The following is a 27,551-nucleotide window of genomic DNA, read 5'->3' as shown; positions in this document are numbered from 1 at the left end:
CTACTGACTCTGGCTCACTGAATGCCTAGGGTGAGCATGTACATCAGGAGACTGCAGTTTTGGGACATTAGACATTCGAAGCTGCAGAATGTGCCAGTAAGGAGCTAATAATCCGGCCGAAGGGCCGTGAGTGATGAAGCGAGGTCTGCCAGCTACTGTGCTACTTTGTCTGTTGACCTCGAGGAGGCTGAGTCCTGAGCAGGTAGCTTGGCGCTCACCCTCAGCCCAGTGCCCACCTTGCTGTGACCTCCAGTGCTCAGGCAAGTGTGGCACGTTCTTTGCATTAGTTCGGCACCTGAGGAAAATCTAGCTGTAATGTTGAGGAATGGCACAGATATTAAGGCCATTTCTGTTCCCACTAAGGGAACGGATTTCAGACTAACACACAGAAACTGTGCTAGTCTAATCTCACAGGAAGACCGATTTTATAGAGAAGACAAATAATACATATGGAACAAAACAAATACTGAATAAAAATAAGCTCCATTGACTTGTTCAAAGGCTTCCTGGTAAGTGGCAGGGAAGACAGTCACATGTTGACAGTTGGGGATGAAAGCTGGGACACAGCGGAAAATTATGCTCGAATCTTCTGACAGGATATTACATTTGCTTCACTTGCTCCTTATGTCTGAGACATAATTGAATGCTCCTTAATATGCCTTTCTTCCCCCAAGCAAGTGCCCTGACCCAGTTACAGAATATTTGTGGCAATTTTAGATGAAGGGTTGAGGGAGAGGGTTATGAGTCTGAGATAGTAACAGAAAATTTAATTTACTTTGCAGATCTCCGTGCCTGTTTGAAGTCTTCTGGCATAGTTGTGATAGAATTTTGCTTAGCCCGAGTCGTTACTTTAGCTTGAAAAATAGCGTGTTAAAATAAGTTCACTGGGCTGATCTTGGGTGAAGGATTTTATCTGAAAATAAGGATTAATCCAATCATACCTAATTTGTAAAGTGCTCCAAAATAAACTAGAGTTGTATGTTGTATCTATTGTTTCATTTAATATAAGTACACAGATTGGATTGCAACTTTATGTGAGACCTCTTGGGAAGTGCTTCAAAGGATGAATACCTCCAGTAAAAAAAAAAAAAAAAACAGAATCATTTAATCTTCTGTTAAAAGCCCATAACCTTTGGCTCCTATATATTTGTTTTTTGAAATTAAAATTATCTGAGACATTAGTTGTTGTTGCTGTTTAGTTGTTCAGTTATGTCTGACTCTTTTGCAACCTCATGGTCTTGTGTGGATTCTTTGTCATTAGTATCCATCTCTAATTTCCAAATAGCTACCTGTACATAAAATCTTAACATTACAAATAAAATACAGACTTCAGATATTGAGGACTTGGAAGGAATTAAACCATGCACATATGCTCACTAAGAAAATTTACACCTCAACTTGAGAAAGTTTCAAAATTGTTCTGAAAAGTAAAATCTAACACTCTGATTGGTGGAAGGAAAAGAAGTTAGCTGAAGTTATTTGTTTTTTAGGAAGTCAGGGTAGTGTGGGATAGTCTGCTTCAAATTGTAATGTCTTTACCTGGGAAATATGTGATTCACAGGGGATCTTGCTGAAATGCAGATTTTAATTCAGTGGATCTGAAATGAGACTGCGAGTGTTTCTAATAAGCTCCCAGGTGAGACCAGGGCGGCTGGTCTGAGGATCATATCTGAGTAACAAGGAGCAGCAGAGGAAACTTTTCTTCCCTGGAGGCTCAGATGGTAAAGAATCTGCCTGCAATGCAGGAGACCTGGGCTCGATCTCTGGGTTGGGAAGATCCCCCGGAGGAGGGAACAGCTATCCACTCCAGTATTCTTGCCTGGAGAATCCTGTGGACAAAGGAGCCCGGTGGGCTACAGTCCATGGGGTTGGACACGACTGAGCAACTAACACTTTCACAGAGGAGACCACCTATGCAGATGCAAGGGTTAAATCCTAGTCCTGTTTACTAGCTGATCTTAACCTCTCTTAGCTCCAGCTTGCTCACCTGTCCAATCGAACCTATTCAATAGGAACGTTGTAAATACACAACGTTAGTAAAGCATGCTTTTTGTATTCCCACTATATGCTATGTCAGTAACTGTAAACGTAGATGATTTGAAATATAATCAAATCTCATAGAGCATTATTATAACTATTTACTATTTTTTGTAGGATGTAAATATCTTTTGATGATAAGTTTTGAATTGTTGCAGATACAGGAAGAATTAGAAATAAATAAGTACTGAGTAAGCTGGATGGAAACAGAGTCCCAGTAACCATAGAGGTTCATCTAGAGTTGTTTTGGGAGCCTGGTCCTGCCTGGTGGCATGTGCCTCACCTGGAAATGCATAAGAAGTACAGGTTCTCAGACGTCATCCCAGACTTCCTGAATCAGGGGTGGCCCAGCCTCCTGGGATCCAACAAGCCCTCTAGATGATTCTGATGTATGTGAAAGAGTGAGACCCACTGAGGAAAAGCAGGAAGGCCTTTATTTGGGACTGTGGGTTTAAGAAGCCTTTCGTGGCTGTGCTCTGCAAAATGACCCTATTCTGTTTCTGAGTCTAGGTCTTCACATGAATAAATGGTTCAGCTCAGAAAGGGTTAAATATATGTTACTTATGAAACAGCACAATGTTGAACAATCAGGAGTCCAGGCAAGAGACACAGATGAGGTTGGATACAAGGGCGTGTGTGCGTGCTCAGTCGGTCTGACTCTTTGCGACCCATGAACTGTATCCCACCCATGGTCTGTAGCCCACCAGGCTCCTCTGTCCACAGGATTCTCCAGGCAAGAAGACTAGAATGGGTTGCCATTTCCTCTTCTAGGGGATCTTCCCAACCCAGAAATAGAACCTGTGTCTTCTGCATTGGCAGGTGGATTCTGTACCACTGAGCCACCTGAGAATCCCAGATACAAGAGTAGAGAGTAGAAGAAAAAAAGAAAAATAATAAAAAAATTGGTAGAGACTGGGGGTCAAGAGAAACTGATCTGAACAGAGTCAGATCACTGACAAGCAACCACAATGTTTGACATCAGAAGAACAGCACAATATACCCTATGCCTTTGGATGTCTCTGTCTTACAGTAATGAGCTAGAAATTGTAACCCTGGCAGAGGAAACTTCAAAGAAAGCACCACAATTTTCAACCTATATTATAGTGTAGAAAATGATACAATCTAAAATATCCATAAATTCAGGAGCCTTCTGTGAACCATGAGAAAAAAAATAATGCTTCAAATTTTGTAGATAAGTAGTCACTAGAAGGTTCAACTACAGATGCACCTGTAAATTCAAGTCTGTGATGTCTGCATTTTAAAATCTCTCCCAGGTTCTTGAAATCTGAGTTTATCACACACAGCTTTCACTAAGGCATCTACTTATATCTGTCTATCTCCACCCACAAGGCATGACATTGAACGTTTCTTAAAATAGAAAAAGAAAACCAGCTTTATGGAAGATGATGTAACGTCTCCTGGTTTCTGAACAAGATGTTTTACATTTCAACAAGGTCTAAGAAATCAGACTATCACTGGGTACAGGCCATAATTTGAGATAAGCTCTGTAACCAAACATTTTAAAAGTTCTCGTATTTAGTTTGTATCAGGTCAGGGGAGAGGAGAGGAAGAGAGAGGGAGGGAGAGATGAGGAAGAGGGAGAAAAAGAGACAGAGAGCACTGTGTCTGCTGTTTTATATTCATTCAGTGAGTTATAAAATAATACTGTGTGTGTCTTAGTTCAGTGAGCACTATAAAAAATCAGAACTCTGTTTGTGGCCCTATGTGAGCAGGTAAGAGGAGTGACCTGTCAAAGCCTTGGAGATGCAGCTCAAACCTGTTCTCTGCAAACCTGTGGGGGCATCTCAGCACTGCTGGCCTGTTTCTAAGAAAGAAGCCCAGGGACTAGTGGTCCAATGGTTAAGAATCTGCTTTCCAATGCAGGGTATGTGGTTCAATCCCTGCTCGGGGAACTAAGATCCCACACACTGCAGGGCAACTAAGCTCGTGTGAAACCGCGAACAGCCCGCATGCTGCAGCTGAGACCCAACACAGTCAAATAAATAAAAATACAGTAAAATGAATTAAGAAAGAAGCCCTGAACGACAGTGCGGTTGATGATAGAATCCAGCCAGGATTGTGTGTCCATGACTCAGCAGCATTTTCCCCGTGGTGTGTTCTTGTCATTTTCCTTAGTGATGTGTTTCCTTGGTGATGTGTTTCCATTTTTCTAAAGGGAACAAGAAGGGATGAAGGAGCAGAGGCTTAACTGTGAAATCTCTCTCTCTGTAAACACTTCCTTGAACCTTGCCCTAAGGATGGGTGGAGGGGTATTTTTTCAGTTTCATGAAAGAGAGTCTTTTCTCCTTTGACCAACATGAATGAGAATGTTCCTCTTTTAATTGGAGAAGAGATACTTGTCACGAATGAGGCATTTTTTGGTCCAGGGTGTCTAAAATCTTGTTGTTTTTATACTGTAGAAACAAGTCCAGTTTTACTAATTTATGGTATGAATTTATGAGTTTCATCTCACTGGATCAGTGAGATGATTATGTTAATTTATGTTAGTTTTTGTTAATTTTGATTTATGTTAATTCTCCATGCTCTCATACAATGAGATCAGAATTTGGTATCTTCATTTTCACCTTTATATCTATTACCAGTATATTGACTTGCACTCAATTTTAGTGGAGTGAATAAACAAATCAATGAATAAGTATTTATTTATTTTTTTTTAATTTTTTTATTAGTTGGAGGCTAATTACTTCACAACATTTCAGTGGGTTTTGTCATATAATGAATAAGTACTTAGTGTTTCTTAATATTTTATTTTTTTTGTTGGAGTAAAGTTGCTTTACAATGTTGTGTTAGTTTCTGTAGGACTAGTATTCCTTAAAATGACATTGTAGTGTCAGTGGAGGATGGATCATATCTGTTTTTAAATAGCAATTGGGGTGAATTTTGAAAAATTGAAAATCACATTATTTGGAATTGAAATGAGTAAAACAAAGATAAGGTGTCCATAGGTTCGTGGATTTATCTCTGGGCTTTCTATTCTGTTCCATTGATCTATATTTCTGTCTTTGTGCCAAAAACTGATAATAATGAATTATTAATTAATGGCACTGTGGATATTTGTTTAAGGAATGTAAATTAAACTGCATTCTATTTGTTAAAAACAAAAGAGGTTAACTGATTTTCCAATGGTTCTAATCTAGTTAGTCTCGGAACAGATACCAGAAGAAATTTTTTGGAATATTTTTGTTAAAGAAGGTTGCAAACATTTATGAAAGTAGAGGAGAGAGTATAATGTCTTGTTTCCATCAGTATTTTCAAGCATATTCTATTCATTTACTCAATATTGGTTTTATAAGAGTTTATTTCTACCCTCTGCTGTCCCCAGGTTATTTTTAGGCAAATCCTAGGAATCATATCATTTGTAAACATTTTAGTATTTAACTTGAAATGTTAGAGACAACATATCCACAGTACCATTAATTGATAATTCATTATTATCAGTTTTTTGTTTTATTTTATATTGGATTCAGTTCAGGTCAGTCGCTCAGTCGTGTCCGACTCTTTGCGACCCCATGAACTACAGCACACCAGGCCTCCCTGTCCATCACCAACTCCCAGAGTCCACTCAAACCCATGTCCATTGAGTTGGTGATGCCATCCAACCATCTCATCCTCTGTCATCCCCTTCTCCTCTTGCCCTCAATCTTTCCCAGCATCAGGATCTTTTCCAATGCATCAGCTCTTTGCATCAGGTGGACAAAGTATTGGAGTTTCAGCTTCAGCACCAGTCCTTCCAGTGAACACCCAGGACTGATCTCCTTTAGGATGGGCTGGTTGGATCTTCTTGCAGTCCAAGGGACCCTCAAGAATCTTCTCCAACACCACAGTTCAAAAGCATCAATTCTTCAGCACTCAGCTTTCTTTATAGTAAAGCTCTCATATCCATATATGACCACTGGAAAAACCATAGCCTTGACTAGATGGACCTATGTTGGCAAAGTAATGTCTCTCTGCTTTTTAATATGCTGTCTAGTTTGGTCATAACTTTCCTTCCAAGGAGTAAGCATCTTTTAATTTCATGGCTGCAGTCACCATCTGCAGTGATTTTGGAGCCTAGAGAAATAAAGTCAGCTACTGTTTCCACTGTTTCCATTATTTCCCCATCTATTTGCCATGAAGTGGTGGGACCAGATGCCATGATCTTAGTTTTCTGAATGTTGAGCTTTAAGCCAACATTTTCACTCTCCTCTTTCACTTTCATCAAGAGGCTCATTAGTTCTTCACTTTCTGCCATGAGGGTGGTGTCATCTGCATATCTGAGGTTATTGATATTTCTCCCTATAATCTTGATTCCAGTTTGTGCTTCATCCAGCCCAGTGTTTCTCATGATGTACTCTGCATATAAATTAAATAAGCAGGGTGACAATATATTGGATTACAGTTGATTATAAATATGTAAGTTTCAGATGTATAGCAAAATGATTCACTTATACATACATATGTATATATTCTTTTCAAATTTTTTTCCCATTTAAGTTATTACAGAATATGCACAGAGTCCCTTATGCTATACAGTGGATCCTTGTTGGTTATCTATTTTATATAAAGTAATGTATATGTCAATCCCAAGCTCCCAGTTTACTCTACCCCACCTTTCCCCTTCAGTAACCATAAGTTTATTTCCTAAGTCTATGAGTCTGTTTCTGTTTTGTAAATAAATTCATTCATATCCATCTTTTTAGATTCCACACATAAGCAATATCATATATTTGTCTTTCTGTATCTGACCTTATCATCATTTAATATCCAGTCAGTGTTCACATTTCCTTGTTTGTCTTATACATTTTTTACATTTCATTTGTTTAGATTGGAATTCAAATATGGCCCATATGTTATGTTTAGTTTTGTCTCTTAAGTATCTTTTAATCTACAAATTCTTCCTCTCTGCTCCTTGACCTCTAATCTCCCTCTGTTTTTTCAGTTGTTATTCATGAAACTAAGTCATTTGTCCTGTTTTTCCAAGTATGGAATTTGCTGATTGCCTAAAATACAGTTTTCTAACATAAAATTTGCTATTTAGTCCTAGTTAAAAAAAACAAAACAAGAAACTTGGAGTGGAAGATACATGTAGATTGAAAAATGTTTTCATAATGCGTGCTTTTTTAAAGTTTGAAAAATTGTGCTATCATATTTGCTCCTATTTGAAATTCAAAAATGACATCTCAAGAAAGTTTTACCACAGGATTCTATAAATGATCTTATTAATTTTCTAAAGTGTTTGTTTCTCTTTCCTCTTTGGTATTTGGATTAAAACCAACTTTTAATTAATGCAGAAAAATTACAAATCAGAACTGTGACAGGAACTTTCATAATGCTTAAGTGTTTCTTTACTGATTAGGGCAAATCCAAAGTAGTTATATTAATTTTTATAATTACTGAGTTTTTATTAATCATTTAGAATAGGAACCAAATAGACATGAAAATCCTGTCTTCTAAGGATTTATGTAATAAAACTGTCAGTAATACTAGTTGGTGATATTTCTGGGTACAGGAGCACCATTATTGCCCCTCCTGGTTTATTCTCCATAGGCTTCTGAGGATATTCTTAGAGATATGTAATGGTAAATTGAAGTCGACTCATGAATTTTCACCTTATTGCATAAAAACAAAGGGATTAAAGTATATGCTACAAGAATGTAGAATATGAACTTTTTGTCATACGTAAAATTAGCTAATCCATCTAAATTGTAATAATATCTGAACAGTTAGTTGGTGGTGGTACACAGAAAATTTCTTTAAAAACAAAGTTGTTGTTATTCAGTCGTTAAGTTGTGTCTGACTCTTTGCAATCCCATGGACTTCAGTACACCTGGATTCCCTGTCCTTCACTATCTCCTGGAGTTTGCTGAAACTCTTGTGCATTAAATCAGTGATGCCATCCAACCATCTCATCCTCTATCGCCCCCTTCTCCTCTTGCCCTCAGTCTTTCCCAGCATCAGAGTGTTTTCCAATAAGTCAGCTCTTTGTATCAGATGGTCAAAGTATTGGAGCTTCAGTGTCAGCATCAGTCCTTCTAATGAATATTCAGGGTTGATTTCCTTTAGGATTGATTAGTATGGTCTCCTTGCAGTCCAAGGGACTCTCAAGGGTCTTCGCCAGCACCAGAGTTCAAAAGCATAAAAGCATAAAAGTTACCTCCCTCGTTAGAGGTTTCTGTTGTCTTTGCTCTGTTGCTGACCTGACTTTGCTCTGAGCACTTTAATTTCTGCAGCTGTGAAAGCTCTGGCATCTTAGGCAGCTGCCAGAGAGCTGTGGAGGAGCCCACATGTGATTCTTTGCACTTGAAACACTTAGGATTGGGAAGGCTGACTGAGGGGTAACTGAGGACTCACTTAACCATACACTATTTTATGTCTTTCTTTTCAATTTAAATCTATTTCAAAAGAGAAAATATGTGAAAAACTTGAATTTTATTAATTTCACTCTATTACTGAAATTTCATTAAGATATGAAATATGTATTCACCTGTGCTTTCTTCAGCCTACCCCAACAGAAAAATATTTTAAGTCTTTGTTGAAGTTTTTATGATATTGCTTCTGTTTTATGTTTTAGTGTTGTGGCCCTGAGGCATGTCAGATCTTAGCTTTCCGACCAGGGATTGAAGTTAGAGCCCTTGGATTGGAAGGCAAAGTCTTAAACACTATCAGGGAAGTTCCCCAATTAAAAAATTTCTTTTTCATTTATTTCTGTTAGTTGGAGGCTAATTACTTTAAAATATTGTAGTGGTTTTTGCCATACATTGACGTGAATCAGCCATGGATTTACATGTGTTCCCCATCCCGATCCCTCTTCCCGCCTCCCTCCCCATCCCATCCCTCTGGGTCTTCCCAGTGCACCAGCCTTGAACACTTGTCTCATGCATCCAACCTGGACTGGTGATCTGTTTCACACTTGATAGTGTACTTGTTTCATTGCTATTCTCTCAGAACATCCCACCCTTGCCTTCTCCCAGAGTCCAAAAGTCTGTTCTGTACATCTGTATCTCTTTTTCTGTTTTGCATATGGGGTTGTCATTACCATCTTTTTAAATTCCATATATATGTGTTAGTATACTGTATTGGTCTTTATTGTTCTGGCTTACTTCATTTAAGAAATAAAATCAGAGAGGAGAAATAGTTGAAAGGCTTCTCTTTGACGTTTTAATGGAACAAAAATGGTTGTTTTGCCTATTTCAGGGGTAACACTATTTACTAAATGTTTTTTTCTCAAAAGGGGTGTCTGTTTAATGGCCACCTTATACTTTTTCAAAGATAAAATTATAGAATGCAAAAAATTCAGTTATTATAAGTCATTTCATTTATGAAAAGGATAAAAATTACTAATTGAAGTCTCTGACTCCAACAATTGTATTGTGACATTGGAACCAACTAGACCACCTAGAGTTGAATTCTTAGTAGGTTAGTGTTCTAGATGGATTTATACTCAAGTGTAAAAATTTGAACTATTACTGTAATAATTTTAAATGTTATATTCCTTTCAGAAATTATTATCAAACCCTTTCCTGGTGACTTTGCATCCTATATGTTATACTGTCTCTAGTTTTAAACTTCTCAATTTCACTTTCCATAAGACTTCCAGAGACATTTTAGCAAATATAAAAATTTTTATATCATTCCTTCAGTGATTTTCTTCAGCCTTGAAGATAAAGTCCCAGCTCCACTCTGTGACAGATGATGCTCGTATGCCTTGCCTTTGTGGACCCCTCCACCTGTATATCGGAGAAGGCAATGGCACCCCACTCCAGTACTCTTGCCTGGAAAATCCCATGGATGGAGGAGCCTAGTAGGCTGCAGTCCATGGGGTGGCTAAGAGTCGGAAACGACTGAGCGACTTCACTTTCACTTCTCACCTTCATGCATTGGAGAAGGAAATGGCAGCCCACTCCAGTGTTCTTACCTGGAGAATCCCAGGGACAGGAGCCTGGTGGGCTGCCGTCTACGGGGTTGCACAGAGTCAGCCACGACTGAAGCGACTTAGCAGCAGCAGCCGCCTGTACGTGGAGGCCCCTCCATCTCCTCCACCCTGGCTTCTTGTCACCCAGCCCCAGTCTTCTTTACTCACTTTTTCTGTCACACACAGTGTGGACACTGCTTTGAATACCTTCTTCTACTCCTGGCCTTGGTTAAAGCTTAATCATCTTTTAAATATGGAAGATTTAAACAGGTAGCCCTCCTCCTCTTCCCCCTTCCTTCAGGATACCACAGATCCTGACGACCTCTATCACGTCTCCTGTGATGCTGTATTGTAATAATGCACTATGTGTTTGTCAACGTTTAAGATGATAAATATTATGGATATAGACCACTTGTCGTTTCAGCATCTATTATGGTATTCTTACACATAAGAATCAATTAATAGTGGTGGTTTTTGAATGAATAACTAACATTGTTATTATTGGAATTTACTGAAGAACATAAGGTTATATTATATCAAATGCTGTGTTTTTTTCAACTATTGAGTTTTCATGGTATAGTCATTCTGTACATTCCTTCTCTGATTGAAAGAAAGTGAAAGTGAAAGTTGCTTAGTTGTGTCTGACTCTTTCTGACCCCATGGACTCTATAGTCCATGGAATTCTCTAGGCCAGAATAGTGGAGTGGGTAGCCTTTCCCTTCTCCAGGGGATCTTCCCAACCCAGGGATCAAACCCAGGTCTCCCGCATTGCGGGTGGATTCTTTACCAGTTGAGCCACAAGGGAAGGCCAAGAATATTGGAGTGGATATCCTATCCCTTCTCCAGGGAATCTTTCCAACCCAGGAATCGAACCAGGGTTTCCTGAATTGCAGGAGGATTCTTTACCAACTGAGCTATCAGGAAAACCCCCTTCTCTGATTGGCCACTGCTTGATCCTCTGGTGTTATCTGTCTGTGGTAGCTGCATATTTTCTTTTTTTTTTTTGATTTGATAGTTTTCATATATATTTTGTTTTCTTCTCAAGAAAGAATGTGAGAATATTCTAGTTGTGGCTAGAACTATTTGCTTCTAAGTGCATTAATTAATTCTATTCAAGAGCTGCTTAATTATATGCTATGACTAATTTTATAATACTGTCGGTTAAATAAATGTTGCTTGAATCCTTGATTATTTCAATCTAATCCATCATTGTTTTTATATTATTCAATAATAGCTTCTGTTACTTTTCTAGAACATGCAAATTTCTGTCATGTGCTATAAGCATGAACTTACTAATGTAAGTTTAACCAGGTCTATTTCAGTGTTAAAAGCAAAGCAGATAAAGAAGTTGTGGTTCATATACACAACGAAATACTACTCAGCCATAAAAAGGAATGCATTTGAATCAGTTCTAATGAGGTGGATGAACCTAGAACCTATTATACAGAGTGAAGTAAGTCAGAAAGAGAAAGATAAATATCATATTCTAACGCATATATACAGAATCTAGAAAAATGGCACAGAAGAATTTATTTACAGGGAAGCAGTGGAGAAACAGACATAGAGAATAGACTTGTGGACACGGGGAGAGGGGAGGAGAGGGTGAGACGTATGGGAAGAGTAACATGGAAACTTACATTACCGTATGTAGAGGGAATGTGCTGTCTGTCTCAGGAAACTCACACAGGGGCTCTGCACCAACCTAGAGGGCTGAGACGGGGAGGGAGCTGGGAGGGAGGGTCAGAAGGGAGGGGGCATATGTACACCTATGGCTGGTTCATGTTGAGATTTGACAGAAAACAGCAAAATTCTGTAAAGCAGTTATCCTTCAATTAAAAAATAAGTTAATTAAGAAAAAGAAAAAATGAAAGACAATTCATTTGTAAAGTGGGGAAAAAAAAACAGCAAAGCAAAATTCACACAGGTAAGTAAAAAAAATAGCACCAACCTGTAATTCTGTTTATAGAAAGATGGGTACATCATATTATGTTATTGCAAATGTTTAGAATTTTTTTTTACAATGAGAGTTGGAATGATTCTTCTTTTTAGAGTTCATAACAGCTAGTTTTCTCAGTAAAACCATAGGAGTGTTGATTTTTTTCCTCCTAGCTTATAGTTGAGAAAATTAGTGTGCAGTAAACTAAAGAGTTATTATATTGACCTCTCGGTTTTGGCCATTTTTAGGGGTAACACTGCCCCTTTTCATTAACTCTGTTATAAAGGCAGTGACCATGTAACTCTCCTCTCTCCAATAACCTGTGTCTTTAAATTAAAATATCATGTTATATGCTTTGTCACACAGTAGAGTTAGGTGTCACTTTCCTTGGGGTGGGGGTCTCCTTTCCTTGCTGGGACTATGGAATTGAATTAAATTGATCTTATCAAACAGTTAAATATTCTCAGCAATGTGACCTGGATTGACCAACTGAAATGCAAGCCGGGCATTTTGACGTGAGCAGAAGGAGTGTGGGGAGAGTGTCCTCTAAACTTGTTTCGCTCAACCTTGAAGGCAGGTTAAGTGTTCATTCCCTGCCTCAAATAAAGTGCACCAAGTGTACGCAGTGTTCCTGAAAGCTTCCTAATGAACTGAAAAACAAACAGTTTGAGGTGGGAAGAAATATATTTCATCAGCCCCCTGCACAGCGATGATTTACCTCAGCTTGTCATACCTACTTGATTCTGATTAGAAAAAGGCAAAGGAGCTATTTTAACCTTTCTTGATAAAGAAATTGCACTTGTATTTCATAAAATCTCAGACCTCTCATTATCTGGATTTTATACGTTCACTGTTAACGTGAGATGAGATGGGTACATGAGATGGTTAAATCGAGGAATGTGTTTCAGAGGTCACGGCTGGCTAGAGAATTCATCATTTTAAAATGACCCAAATGACAAAGATGACAGGATTTGATGTGATGATCTGGCTAAGGAGGCTTTCAAAACTTGTGATTTAAATGTTAGTCGCTCAGTCATGTCCAACTCTTTGCGACCCCATGGCTGGTAGCCCACGAGACTCCTCTCTCCATGGAATTCTCCAGGCAAGAATATTGCAGTGGGCTGCCATTCTCTTCTCCAGGGCATCTTCCTGATTCAGGGATCCAACCTGGGTCTCCTATACTGCAGGCAGATTCTTTACCTTCTAGATACCAGGGATGCCCTGATTAAAGTCAAGTTCTCCTCAAATAGTTCCATTCTTTTTTGACATTTCTTGTAGTTGGGTTAATAACAGTCACAGTGGTGACTGATGTTTCAAGAAAGAAAAACAATATCGTAGGGGAAAAACAGAGGCAATGCAAGAACATTTCTGAATTAAGTTTCTTGTGCTACAGAAGACAGATGAAGGGTAGCAAGACAAAAAGGTAAAGATGGTCCCCAGGCTCTCCTTGTATCGCTGTTCCCGCTGCAGGTCTGAATAGGAGAGGGTCAGCTTGAGGCTTGTTGATATACTGTGGGACGCCTGTTACCAAGCTAGCTTCCTACCTTCTGAAGGCATCTACTAGGAACAGCAAGACTTTGAGAAATGATCTACGTAATTTTAATCAAAAAGATAGTCTGCCTGACTAGTAATAAACCAAGATGATTTTATAGTTAGTATGATGTTTTATGTTTTATAGAGAAAGTTCAGCATGTAATCTCATGCATGTTCACAGGGACTTTGGGAGACACTATCATCCTTTACTGATGAGGTTCACAGAGATTAAGTTGAATAACTAGAACGTGAAACTGGATTTTCAGATTTCAGATCCAGAGCTATTCTACCATTTTGCTGTCTGTATTTCATACCTGAAGGTCTTAGTGAAAATCATCTTGACCGGAGAGCATCTAACAGCTACTATTATAGCTATTACTGGTTCTTGGAACTACAGAGTGTGGCTTTTTCTCTTTCTGCACCTGGCATTTCAAACTTTGCATTGTAGAATGTAGTATAAAGATATAATATGACTTTGGTTCTCTGTAACATATTTTAATGTGATATACAGGTATCTTCTATAATGCTACTAATTTCATGTTAGGGTTTTTATGTGTGTGATTCAGTAACTCAGCGTCCTTTGGGATATTCTGGTTATGAACACATTGGTTTCTGATCACAGAAGTTTGTGATGCCGTTTGCTGTGTGTGCTCAGCTGTGTCCAGCTCTTTGCAGCCCCATGGACTGTCACCTGCCAGGCTCCTCTGGCTGTGAGGTTGTCCAGGCAATAAGACTGGAGTGGGTAGCCATTTCCTCTTCTAGGAGATCTTCCTGACCCAGGGATCGAATCCGCATCTCCTGTGTCTCCTGCATGGCAAGCGGGTTGTTTTTATCACTGAGCCACCTGAGAAGCTCTTGATATGTTGAAGACCCTGCTAAAGAAAGGCTCTTAATGGTCATATATTTTTTATCTGAAGAAGACAAAATATTTTCTCATTGGAATATTATTATTTTTTGGAATTTAAACATGCTTTTATTTGCTAATAATTCTGTGGATCAGAAAATTGGGCTGATTTTTTTAAAAAAAAATTTCATTGGCGTATAGTTACTTTACAATGTTATGTTAGTTTCTGCTGCACACCAAAATGAATCAGCTATACGTATACATATATCTCTTCTTTTTTGAGTTTTCTCCCCATTTAGGTCACCACAGAGCACTGAGTAGAGTTCCCTGTGCTATGCAGTAGGTTATTATTTATCCATGTTATACATAGTAGCAATAATATATATATTATATATGTATATGTATAAATGTACATACATACATATGTCAGTCCCAAACTCCCAATTCATCTCAATCCCCTTTCCTCCCTGGTGTCCATATGGTTGTTCTCTGTCTGTGTCTTTATTTCTGCTTTGCAAATAGGTTAGTCTGTATACCATTTTTCTGGATTCCATATATATATGCATCAATATACGATACTTGTTTTTCTTTTTCTGATTTGACTTAACTCTGTATAACAGTCTCTGGGTCCATCCACATCTCTGCAAATGGCATGATTTTGTTCCTTTTTATGGCTAAATAACATTCTATTGTATATATGTGCCACATCTTCTTTATCCATTCCTCTGTTGGTAGACATCTTGTTGCTTCCATGTCCTGGCTATTGTAAATTGTGCTACAGTGAATACTGAGGTGCAGGTGTCTTTTGAAATTATGGTTTTCTCCATGTATATGAACAGGATTGGGATTTCTGGGTGATATTATTATTATAGTCAATGTTTGTTTATTGAAATACACATGTACAGACACACATATATATAAATATACATGTACACCCTGATATTCAAGATGACTGTGAAGAGCTCTACATTATTTTTAAATAACATATGATATGTATATGGAACATTTTTATAACCCACCCCTAACACATAACCTTTGTTTCATGTCTGTTTCATTCTCAGGAGTTTATTCAATTTTATTAATCTTTAGGCAGAATATTTAGTATTTTGAAGGTATATACTTTCCATAAAGTAATAAATTCTATAATGTCAATAATATTTCCAAATAGATTTCTTTGAAACTTAGAAACATGAAAAATAACAGGAACTTTTTGAAAAAGTAGAGTAATACAGGAAAAGAATGGTTTTAAAACTATAGGACATTGACACTAGCAGAGATAGTGGAATAGTCCAGAAAAGGCCCCTATGAATATTCATGAGTATGTAAGTGGCATTTCAATTCAGTAGAGAGAAAATGGTTCACTCAGTAACTAGTATTGGGAGAACAGTGGTTCATGTGGAAAAATGAAGATGAATCTCAATCCTTGCAGCAAGTAAAACTTTTGCTTTTCACTTGTACCATCTTATCCTAGATCACATTTGTACTCTGCTCATGTTTTATTTTTATAAAAAAATTATTTAAAAATTAATTTCCTCATAATTTGACTGTCTTGTGTGAATACCAGTTTATGCTGTTGTTACCATAAAATGAGTGATTTGTTATTCTAATGTTTCATAGTTTACTCTATGTAAACATTGAATATACATTTTAAAATGTGGACTTTTAAGTTGATAACAACAACCGAATGCCTTGCTTAGAAAATGAACTGTTACGCAAGTACTTTTAACAAGAAGTTTTAGTTCCCTAATTTTCTTATGATGCTTCTTGTTGGTGGCTTTTGATTCTGCTTTAAGTCTCTGATTTTCTTTTTTTTTTTTTTTCCATTTATTTTTATTAGTTGGAGGCTAATTACTTTACAATGTTGTAGTGATTTTTGTCATACATTGACATGAATCAGCCATGGATTTACATGTATTCCCCATCCCGATCCCCCCTCCCACCTCCCTCTCTACCAGATCTGAAAGAGACACGTGCACCCCAATGTTCATCGCAGCACTGTTTATAATAGGACATGGAAGCAACCTACATGCCCATCAGCAGAAGTCACTGGTTTTCTAAAACTCAACTTTCTCTAATGCTGCAGTGCCTGTGACCTTCCTTGCAGGCACTGATATTTCTGTTCACCGCTTAGTCTGTGGGTTCCTTTTCTGAGCTGAACTTTGTACAGCCCTGACTCAGGTGTCCGCATGGCACAGCTTCTGTTACCAGGAAGGAAGGGTCAAAGAGGACCCTCCCTCATGAGCATCAGTTCTTGTTGAGGACACAGAGAAGAATCTGAGGTTTCACCTGTGGTAGAAACAAGTTTACTAAAGAAAGAACAGAAAGACCACCTCAAGGGAGAGGTGGGCCAGGCCAAGAGAGGCACTGGTGCTGGAATGATGAGGTATGGGTTTTTCAAGACAGGGCTTTTGCATATTCATCTAGGTGGGCATGGACTGGCAGTTTTGATTGACAGTTGCAAGTTACACAGCAACAGGCTCTATTGGACATGTCTTTCCCACAGTTCTGTCTGTTAAAATCAGATATATGTATGTATAAAACATTTATGAACTCTTGGGCGCCTGGCTGCTTAAGGTCACTTGAGGACAAAGCTCTGCCCCAGGGGCAGGTGTCTAGGAGCTGGAGAAGCCCCTGTGGTTAGTTTGTAACTCCTGTGTGCCTAGGGTGCATGCCTGGAGCTGGAAAAGTCTCTGTGGTTATTTTGTAGCATATCCATGAGCTCTCCTGATGCACTGGGGCTTGTCTGGGGTGGGGTTTAAAGATAAGCTTGTGCCCTTTTTGGCTTTGCCACCCCTTGTTGCTCATGCTTAACTCCTCCTTGACACTTTGACTTCAGTAAAATCTAGATGCCAATAGTAGCACATTAGAAGCAGGGTGTCTTCATCTAATAATAATTTGAGAGGAATTTACATCCTTGAGATTGTTATACTATCTCAGAACACAAGAATCCTAAGTGGAGGGCAGCATTTCCTAGAAATGAAATATTCTCTGCCTCTGTTTTCTGGTGATACAGCCAAAGGGGTGTTTTATAATACCTCTGATTTAGCCTATAGATAAGTAGATAAAGCTTTCTGTGGAGTAGGATATATAAATATATGTGTGTATGTCTCTGTTTATTGCTTGAAGGAGTGTTTTACATTATGAAAGATGGTTAATAAATACTCATTATAAGAATATTTGAAATACCAAGTAGACTGGTAGCTGATAGTTGGATTCAGACAAGCACCCTATTTTCCATAAGCTGGTGACTTATATTGTTTTATTTAAGTCTTTAACTCTCATATTTACTCCTTCCTGATAATTTTTTCTTCTTTCACCTAACCTACAACCTCAATGTACCTTTTCAGTTACATGAAAGAGAAACAAGAAGAGGTACATGCTGAAATCTTAACCTGCTTTCGTAAGACCTCTGGATAGTGTGAACTTTTGATGGAGAATAGTTAATAAAAGGCAAACATTTCAGATTGGATTGAGAATAAGGTCAACTCTACTGCTTCAAATAGATGTCAGCTCCACATGGACTTACCTACCAGAGAAGAGAAAATCTACTTTCCAAATCCATATCACATACAGATTTTACATATATATGGTGTGTGTATATATAAATATATGTGTGTGTGTATGTATGTATGTGTATAAAATTAAAACTTTTTAAAGGTCAGTTTAAGGTTCAGAAAATTTTGTAAAGCAACAAAGACTCCCCCTGGCCCCTCATGCATAGCTTCCCCCATTGTCAACATTCCCTGAAGTGTACATTTGTTACAATTGATGAACCTACATTGACACATCATAATCATCCATGGTCCATAGTTCATCTTAGGGTTCAATTTTGTTGTTCTACATTCTATGTATTTTTACAAATATATAATAATAAGTATCTACCTTTGGGGCTTCCCAGGTGGCTCAGTAGCAAAAAGTCCACCAACCAATACAGGAAATGTGGGTTCAATCCTTGGGTCAAGAATATCCCTTGGAGAAGGAAATGGCAACCCACTATAGTATACTTGTTTGGAAAATCCCATGGACAAGGAACCTGGCTGGCTGCAGTCCATGAGGTCACAGAAAAGAGTTGAACGTGACTTAGCAACTAAACAATAGCATCTACACTTACTGTATCATACATTTTTACTACTATAAAAATGCTCTGTGCTTTGTCTGTTCATTCCCCTACTACTCCAGCCCATGACAACCACTGATCTTTTCACTGTCTCCATAGTTTTGCCTTTTCCAGAACATCACATAGTTGAAATATAATATGTAACCTTTTCAGATTGGCTCCTTCACCTAGTATTATGTATTTAAATTTCCTCTGTGTCTTTTCATGGCTTGATAGCTCATTTCTTTTTAGTGCTGAATAATGCAGGGATACCTTGGAGATAGGGTGAGTTTGGTTCCAGACCACTGCAAGATAGCGAATATTGCAGTAAATGAGTCCCATGATTTTTTTGATTTCCCAATGCAAATAAAAGTTATATTTACATTATACCATAGTCTGTGAAGTGTACAATATCGTTGTGTCTCCAAAAGTTATGTATATTAATTAAAAATGCTTTCTTGCTAATAAATGCTAGCATCTGAGCCTTGAGCAAGTCATAATCTTTTCACTGAATGGTTGTTTCTGCTGGCTGATCAGGGTGGCAATTGCTGAAGGTTGGGGTGGCTGTGCCGCTCTTAATATAAGACAACAGTAAAACTTCCTGCACTGATTTACTTTTCCTTTCACAAACAGCTTCTTTGAAGCATACAGTCTGTTTGATAGTGTTATACTTACAGTAGATCTCCTTTCAAAATTGGAGTAAAAGCTCTCAAACCTGCCGTGAGACCTAACCAAACCTGGGTCTGCTTAACCCAATGCACAGCAAAGCCAATCTATAGACATCACTTTGCTCATCCATAAGAAGTAACTCCTCATTCATTAAAGTGTTATCATGAGATTGCAGCAATTTAGTCACATCTTCAGGCGCCACTTCTGCTTCTGTCGCTGTTTCCACCACTTCTGCAGTTATTTCCTCCCCTGAAATTTTTATCCCCTCAACGTCTTCCAGGAGGTTGGAAAGCAACCATTTCCAAACTCCTATTACTGTTGATATTTCGGTCTCTTCCCATGACTTATGGATGCTCTTGATGGCAGCTAGAATGGTGAAACCTTTCCTGAAGGTTTTCAATTTACTTTGCCTGGATATATGAGAGGAATCACTATCTCTGGCAGGTAAAGTTTTACCAAATGTGTTTCTCACTCGCAAATCACAATTGATCCAGATCCATGGGCTGAAGAATGGATATTGTGTTAATAGGCATGGAAATAACATTAATCTCATTGTACATCTCCATCAGAGCTCTTGGGTGACCAGATATATTGTCAATGAACAGTAATAGTTTTGAAAGTAATCTTTTTTTTTTTTTTTTCTGAATAGTAGACCTCAGCAGTGGGCTTAAAATAGTCAGTAAACCATGTTGTAAATGGATGTATTGTTATCTAGGTTTTCTTGTTCTATTTCTAGAACATAGGCAGATTAGATTTAGGATAATTCTTAAGGATCCTAGGATTTTCAGAATGGTAAATTAGCACTGACTTCAGCTTAAAGTCACCAGCTGCATTGGCCTCTAACAACAGAGTCAGCCTGTGCTTTGAATCTTTGAAGGTAGACATTGACTTCTCCTTTTTATCTATGAAAGTCCTCAATGGCGTCTTCTTCCAATATAAAGCAGTCTCATCTACAACTGAAAATCTGCTTTTTCTAGTGTGCCATGCTCAAGTAGCTTAGTTGTGTCTGACTCTGTGACCCCATAGACTATAATAGCCCACCAGGCTCCTCTGTCCATGGAATTTTCTAGGCAAGAATACTGGAGTAGTGTGCCATTTCCTTCTCTAGGGGATCTTCCTGACCCAGGGAGTGAACCTGCATCTCCTGCTTGGGAGGCAGATTCTTTACCACTGAGCCACCCGTGAAGCCCATTGTCTAGTGTAGCCACCTTCATTAAGTATCTTAACGAAATCTTCTGGATGACTTGCTGTAGCTTCTACGCAAGTACCTACTGTTCCACCTTGCACTTGTATGTTATGGAGATGGCGTCTTTCCTTAAACCTCATGAACAAGTCTCTGTTAACTCCAGATTTCTGCAGTTTTCTCACCTCTCTCAGCCTTCACAGAATTGAAGAGAGTTAAGACCTTGTTCTGGATTGAGCTTTGTCTTAGAGCAATGTTGTGGCTGATTTCATCTTCTAGCCAGGCCACATAAATTTTCTCCATATCAGCAATATGTCTGATATGGAGAAAATTAGTTATTAATAGATGAGTTAAACCATCTAAGTCTTAGATGAAGAGTATTCAACTTCTAGCTTGAAGAGAAGGAATTCAAACCTTGGTAGCCTAGAAGCAAAGCAGAATGAAGGATTTGATTTTCCTTTCTTCTCTTTTGACCTAAATTTCAAACCTTGATGTGACTATATCAATGTGAGAAAACACCAGTTAATCATACGGTGAGTAGATAAAAATCAAGAAATGTGCCCATGAGCTGATGGCAGCACCTGTGCCAGATGTGTTTCTTGGGTCAGCTTGGGTTGTTTAACAAAGTACCATAGACAGGGTGGCATATAAATAACAGAAACTTATTCATTGCAGTTCTGGAGGTGAGGAGTGTGAGATCAGGGTGCCAACATGATTGGATTTTGGTGAGTGCTGAAGAACTGGTGCTTTTGAACTGTGGTGTTGGTGAAGACTCTTGAGAGTCCCTTGGACTGCAGGGAGATCCAACCAGTCCATCCTAAAGGAAGTCAGTCCTGAATATTCATTGGAAGGACTGAAGCTGAAGCTCCAATACTTTGGCCACCTGTTGCAAAGAACTGACTCATTGGAAAAGAGCCTGATGCTGGGAAAGATTGAAGGCAGGAGGAGAAGGGGATGGCAGAGGATGAGATGGTTGGATGGCATCACTGACTCAATGGACATGAGTTTGGGTGGACTCTGGGAATTGGTGATGGACCGGGAGGCCTGGTGTGCTGCAGTCCATGAGGTCACAAAAAGTTGGACACGACTGAGCGACTGAACTGAACTGAACTGAGCTGAGAGCCCTCTTCTAGATTGCAGGCAGCTGACTTCTCCTTGTATCCTCACCTGGTAGAAAGAGTGAACTAACTTTCCTCTTGTAAAAGCACCAACCCCATTTACTAGGACTCCACCCTCATGATCTAGTCACTTCCCAAAGTCCTCACCTCCATATATGATCACACTGGGGTTTAGATACCTACATGTGAATTTGAGGGAATAAAACATTCAGCCATTACTAGGGATGATGGGAAGGGGGTGGTTCTCAAGCCAGTTGCATCCAGGATTCAGGACACATCTTTACGTGGGGGAGAAAAGGCAAGCATCTGAAGAGAGAAAGTTACAGCTGAGAGTGATGTGACTAATAGTTCCACATGGTGACCCAAAGGATGTTGTAAAACCTCTTGAATCACAGCAGCACTTTTTCTCCCTGGGGATAGAGTGTTGCGTGGTGGACAAAGAGTGGATGGAGAAGAGCCATGAGCTTTCCTGTGAACTGTGGTCCTCATTCATTTTTTATTTTTTTCTATCCCAACACACAAGAGCATTATTATACTAGACCACCAGTAAACAGTGGACCTCAGTGGCAGAGAAGGATACAAATCACTCTCTGTCTCGGAAGTGAATTGGTCTATGAGGGAGGGATGGGTATGTTGTCAGAAGAAACTCCTTCCTATCCAGAGGTTCTGGTGCATTGTGCTCCCTGCTGATTCAATAGGAATCTTGCCTTAAGATTTCATTCACAGGAAAACGTAGTGTAGGGAGTGGGGGTCAACGTGAAAGAAATAAAATATAATCTCTATAGGTACATTCTGGCTTATGTAAGACACTGAAATGAAAGGGAATATATGAAAAAAATAAGTGATGACATGTCATGTTGTTCAGTCACTAAATCATGTCCAACTCTTCCTGGCTCAGGGACTGCAGCATGCCAGGCTTCCCTGTCCTTCACCATCTCCCAGAGCTTACTCAAACTCATGTCCATTGAGTCAGTGATGCATCCAACCATCTCATCCTCTGTCGTCCTCTTCTCCTCCTGCCTTCAATCTTTCCCAGCATCAGGCTCTTTTCCAGTGAGTTGAATCCTTGCATCAGGTGGCCAAAGCATTAGACCTTCAGATTCAGCATCAGTCCTCCTATGAATATTCAGGGTTGATTCCCTTTAGGACTGAATGATTTGATCTCCTTGCAGTCCAAGGGACTCTCAAGAGTCTTTTCCAGCACGACAGTCTCAAAACATCAATTCTTCGGTTCTCAGCCTTCTTTATGGTCCAACTCCCACGTCTGTACATGACTACTGGAAAAATAATAGCTTTGATTAGGCAGACCTTTGTTGGCAAAGTGACATCTCTGCTTTTTAATACGCTATCTAGGTTTGCATAGCTTTTCTTCCAAGGAGCAAGCACCTTTAATTTTATGGCTGCAGTCACTGTCTGCAGTGATTTTGGAGCCCAAGAGAAATGAGATGGAGGTAAAATGTAACTAAAAGGCAAAGACGAATATCCTTGACTATCTGTCGTCTAAAAAATGCAATAGTCTAGCTAACAGTAGTGAACTGTGAAAGGTGTGTTAGCATTTGTCAGTGATCAGTGGATGGATCACTGAACAAGTGTGATTTCTCTTGAGTGCAACATATCCATCAAGCAGGCTCTACAAGAAATTTGATGATTCTGTGAAGTCTGGATAAAGACTTTTAGATTTATTCTGTGGTACCATTGAAATATTTAAAATAGTCTCATTTTTAAAATTTAAATTATTATTTTTTACCTGTAAACTAGTCTTTTCTGATTTATTCATTTTAAAAATTAAGTGTAGGTAATTTATAATATGTGTTAGTTTCCAGTGTACAGAAAAGTGATTTAGTAACATGTACATATGTATATGCATAGACATCCATATTGGCTTCCCAGGTGGCTCAAGTGATAAAGAATCCACCTGCCGATGCAGAAGATTCAGGTTTGATCCCTGGGTCAGGAAGATACCCTGGAGGAGGAAATGGCACCCCACTCCAGTATACTTTGCTGGAAAATCCCATGAACAGAGGAGCCTGGTGGGCTATAGTTCATGAGGTCACAAAGAGTTGGACATGACTGAGCACACACACACACATTCATATATATATTATTTTCCACATTCTTTTCCATCTTAGGTTACTACAAGATATTGAATATAGTTCCCTGTTCTATACAGATGGTCCTTGTTTTTGTCTATTTTTTATATAGCAGTGTGTATATGTTAACCCCAAACTCCTAATTTACCCCTCCTCTTTGGTAACCATAAATTTGTTTTCAATATTTGCCTGTTTTGATCATCAAAATATTTTGCAAAGACAGTTTCGCCTTTTAAAATTAGGAAAATACTAGTAAAAATCACACACACACATCTGCGGTTATAATTCAGTGTTTCATACAAGTTTTTATTCTGCAGTAAAGCAGTAATATGCAGATATTGTAGGACTGCCCCAGGGAAAAGTTAGTAACACTGGGAGATTTCCTGAGCTCCTCTGGATTTACCCAGTGGTATGAAATTGAATCATTGTGAAATATCAGACAATTTGCAGAATGATTTCCTCTTACTGTAAGATTCCTCACCAGAGCATTCCACCCAATTCTTGGCTGATATTATTTCAGTGGCTTTTGAGAAGGGAAATGAAGCAGATTCCTTTCTATGTATTTATGGGCCAGAAAGGACAGATCCCTGGGCAAAGCAGAATGATCTTAAAACCTAGAGCTTTACATGTAGAAAAGTGCCAGTATTTAGAAACCAATACGACTTACTTTGGAGATTGCTCTTCAAGCCTAACTCATGTAAACTCAACATAGTAACTGATTAGCATTTACAATATAGAAGACTTCCATTCGTGTAGTTTTTTATTTTGCCTGTTCATCAATTCGGAGCACACTCTGGTATTCAGCAGTTTTATATCTTTAGGGTATAACAGTGAATGATGTTTACAAAATATCTCAAAGTCACTGAAAAATTGTTAAGTTCTTTGTGTCATCAAAGAAGCATAATACTGTATTCAAAATAATTGTGTGAAATATGCTTATTATGTTGATTTTTTTATTTTGAAAATTCTAATTGTTATAAGGGACTTAACAGGCGTTTCCTACTTCTCAGTCATATTGTATAATACAATTTACTGTGCTAACTTGATTTGCTATATTTATATATTTTTATAAATTATATCTTAGTCCAAGATTGCTTTTCTCTTGTATATTGCTAATAAAACAAGGCTTTCCACTTTGAGGTAAGAAAATAGAGGCTAATAAGGCCAGCATGTGAAAAAAAAGTGAAAGTGTTAGTCTGAATTGTATACAACTCTGAGACCCCATGGAATGTAGCCCACCAGGCTGCTCTGTGCATGGAATTCTCCAGGCAAGAATGTTGGAGTGGGTTGTCATTCCCTTCTCCCAGGGATCTTCTTGATCCAGAGATCGAACCCAAGTCTCCTGCATTGCAGGCAGATTCTTTACTAGAGTTCCCAGGGAAGCCATAGATCTTATAATGGAAAAAAAAAATTATGGGCCACTAAAAGAGTTATGTTGCATAATTTAAAAAGTGTTTATATAGACAAGTAAAAGGAATTTAAATATATCATATTCTATGGTGATTTTTTGTGTCCTATTGGATATCTCTATATAGACCTCCTTTAATCTTTCAGGAAGATACTGTTTAATCATATACCATTGACATTGAAGAATAGCAACAAACCTAGAAAACGTAAATCTTGTTTAAGCACATTTGTAAGGGGACTATTAATAGGCCCCTCACCTAGTCCCTGCTCCACATACTAAAGTCTGGTTAACAATAATCAGATATGTTTTTTTTTTTTTCAGATATGGTTTATTTGTATCATGTGGAGGATAAAAAAAAATGCTTCATAAAAATGCATCATACAAATAACTGAAGGACTGGTGCAGAATACATGAATTCACAATGTAGGATGATGAATACAGGCAGTTTCTCCTGCAGTTAAAGTAAACATAGTTATAGGCAATACACACCAATCACATTCAGTGAAGCTTTGCTATTCTCTTGGGGCTTCCCCTGTGGCTCAGACAGTAAAGAATCTGCCTGCAATGTAGGAGACCTGGGTTTCACCTTTGGGTCAAGAGTATTCTCTGGAGAAGGGAATGGCAACCCACTCCAGTATTCTTGCCTGGAAAATCCCATGGACAGAGGAGTCTGGTGGGCTACAGTCCATGGGGTTGCAAAGAGTCAGACACGACTGAGCAACTTTGACTTTCACAGCCAACTGAGGCGAAGTCATGCTTTGGAAACAGGCAACTGTCAACTCTCAGTTGCCCAATTCATCAGAGATTATTTGGTTCTTGTCTTCTGCATAACAAGAGTTTGGCCTTTTCTCTGCTCCATGTCATCTTCACCCCAACATCAGGCTGACTGAATGACTTTTGTTGGAACATTGCTGGGCTCAAAGCAGAGGGGAAAAATGGCAAACTGTGAGCTTTAAGGTTTGGCTCAGAGGTAACTTACATGTCTCTGTGGTATGTTTCACGTTTCACATCTGGGTTCAACAGTGTGGAGGTGAGTACACTTCCCTAAAGAGGGAGTCCATGGTGAGGTGGAAATTCAAGAGAGGAGCCACAAATACATGGGGCAATAATACACTCTCGTGTAGGTTTAAATTTCTAGTTTATTCTCATTAAGGAGCTGATAGAAACCCTTGGGCTAGGTATGGTTAAATATGGTGCAAAGAGTGATTTCAGTTTGTGAATCCCATGTTTTTACTATGAACAACTTGTCCTTAGTGAATTTTTAAAATCATTTTTTCCTACTATTGCAGAAAACTCTCATACCCTGTATTAACTTTGGCTACTCAAAAGTTTATTTTATTCATCAAATGCTTAATAAGCACTCTAATGTATTCATTAATATGATAAAATTCTTACCCCCAAAACCTTAGCATTTAGTTGAGAATAGAGATAGTTATGCCAAATCTTTTGAGGATAGTAAAATGGAAATGTAGGTTTATTTAGAGAAGGAACTGGCAATCCACTCCAGCATTCTTGCTTGGGAAATCCCATGGAGAGAGAAGCGTGGTGGACTGCAGTCTGTGGGGTCACAAAGAGTTGGGCACCATTGAGTGTCTGAGCATGGGCATATAGGCTTACTACTGTATTCTATGTTATTTTAAAAAATGTGAAATGTACTGTGTATAGATTTTCTCATTTAATACAGCAGTGCTACCAGGTGGAGGTCATTATTTTTTCCATAATGACAGGCTTAGAGTGGTTAGTGACATGCCCAAGGTCATAGGTAGTTAGTGTTCAAGTCAAACCAGGTCATCTGCTCTAGAGCCTAAACTCTAACACTATACTGTCAGTACCTTTGTTTTTCCCTCTGACGAGGTCTTACTTTCAGTCTGTGTGATCCTGAAGTTACGGTCTGCTCTGCGTCCTGCATCTGGGTTATCAGCAGTGTCAAGCGCTGTTTTCTCTCACGTTTGGTAGCGTAAGTGTCTTCTATTTCCAGATCAGAGCTGAATGTTTGTCCCATTGGAGATGCATCACTTCCTGCACATCTTTCTTCAACTTCCCCAGTAGCAGAAATTCAAGACTCTTTCACCATTTGTCGGCTTCATGGTGGATCTGTTTATGTTCAGGGTGCTTTACTCTGTGGGAATCAAGATGGAAGGGACTGTGCATGCACGCATGTGCTTACTATAATACCAGGATGAATTTAAAACTTAATGATAGATAGACTTAAATACTTACAGTAGTTTTAGGCACTCTCACTTAAATCACTAAGCCTCAACAGCATGGAAAATAAATTTATCCAAAATATTTCTGTTGTTGAATAGAGTGCAATCTACTTATTAATGATGCCTTTGTACACTTTAAAAATAATCTTTGTCAAGCTCCTATGTTTTGAAAAGACTGATCAAAATTATGAAAAGCTGAAAACCACTTTTGTGAATTCTGAAGCTTTGAGGACAATAAAAATCTAGTTAATTTAGTTTTTAAAATCGAGGGAGTTTGTTTCTCTGTATCTCAGAAGTAGCTATAAGGGTTCAGATTTTGCCTGAATATAAGGGAGACTTATTATTATTTTTTTTACATTAGAACTTTTCTCCAAAAACTTGAATTGTTTTGGAGGTGGAGAGTTTGAAAGTCATTGTAGAACACAAACAGAAGGTAGATGTCTACTTTGCAGAGAGGTGATGGAGAGTTTGTAGCATTAGATAGAACCCAACAAATATTGATAATATCTGTTTGTAGC

General features: G+C 38.5%; 1 pseudogene; it reads right to left on the bottom strand.

The window, feature by feature from the left end:
* LOC133069539 (tigger transposable element-derived protein 1-like) lies at positions 1 to 26,828 on the bottom strand (annotated as a pseudogene).
* Between the last annotated feature and the right edge of the window lie 723 nt (positions 26,829 to 27,551).

The sequence above is a fragment of the Dama dama genome, chromosome 14, assembly GCF_033118175.1.
Source record: "Dama dama isolate Ldn47 chromosome 14, ASM3311817v1, whole genome shotgun sequence".
Lineage (NCBI taxonomy): Eukaryota > Metazoa > Chordata > Mammalia > Artiodactyla > Cervidae > Dama > Dama dama.
This window is presented reverse-complemented; position numbering and strand designations above follow the sequence as displayed.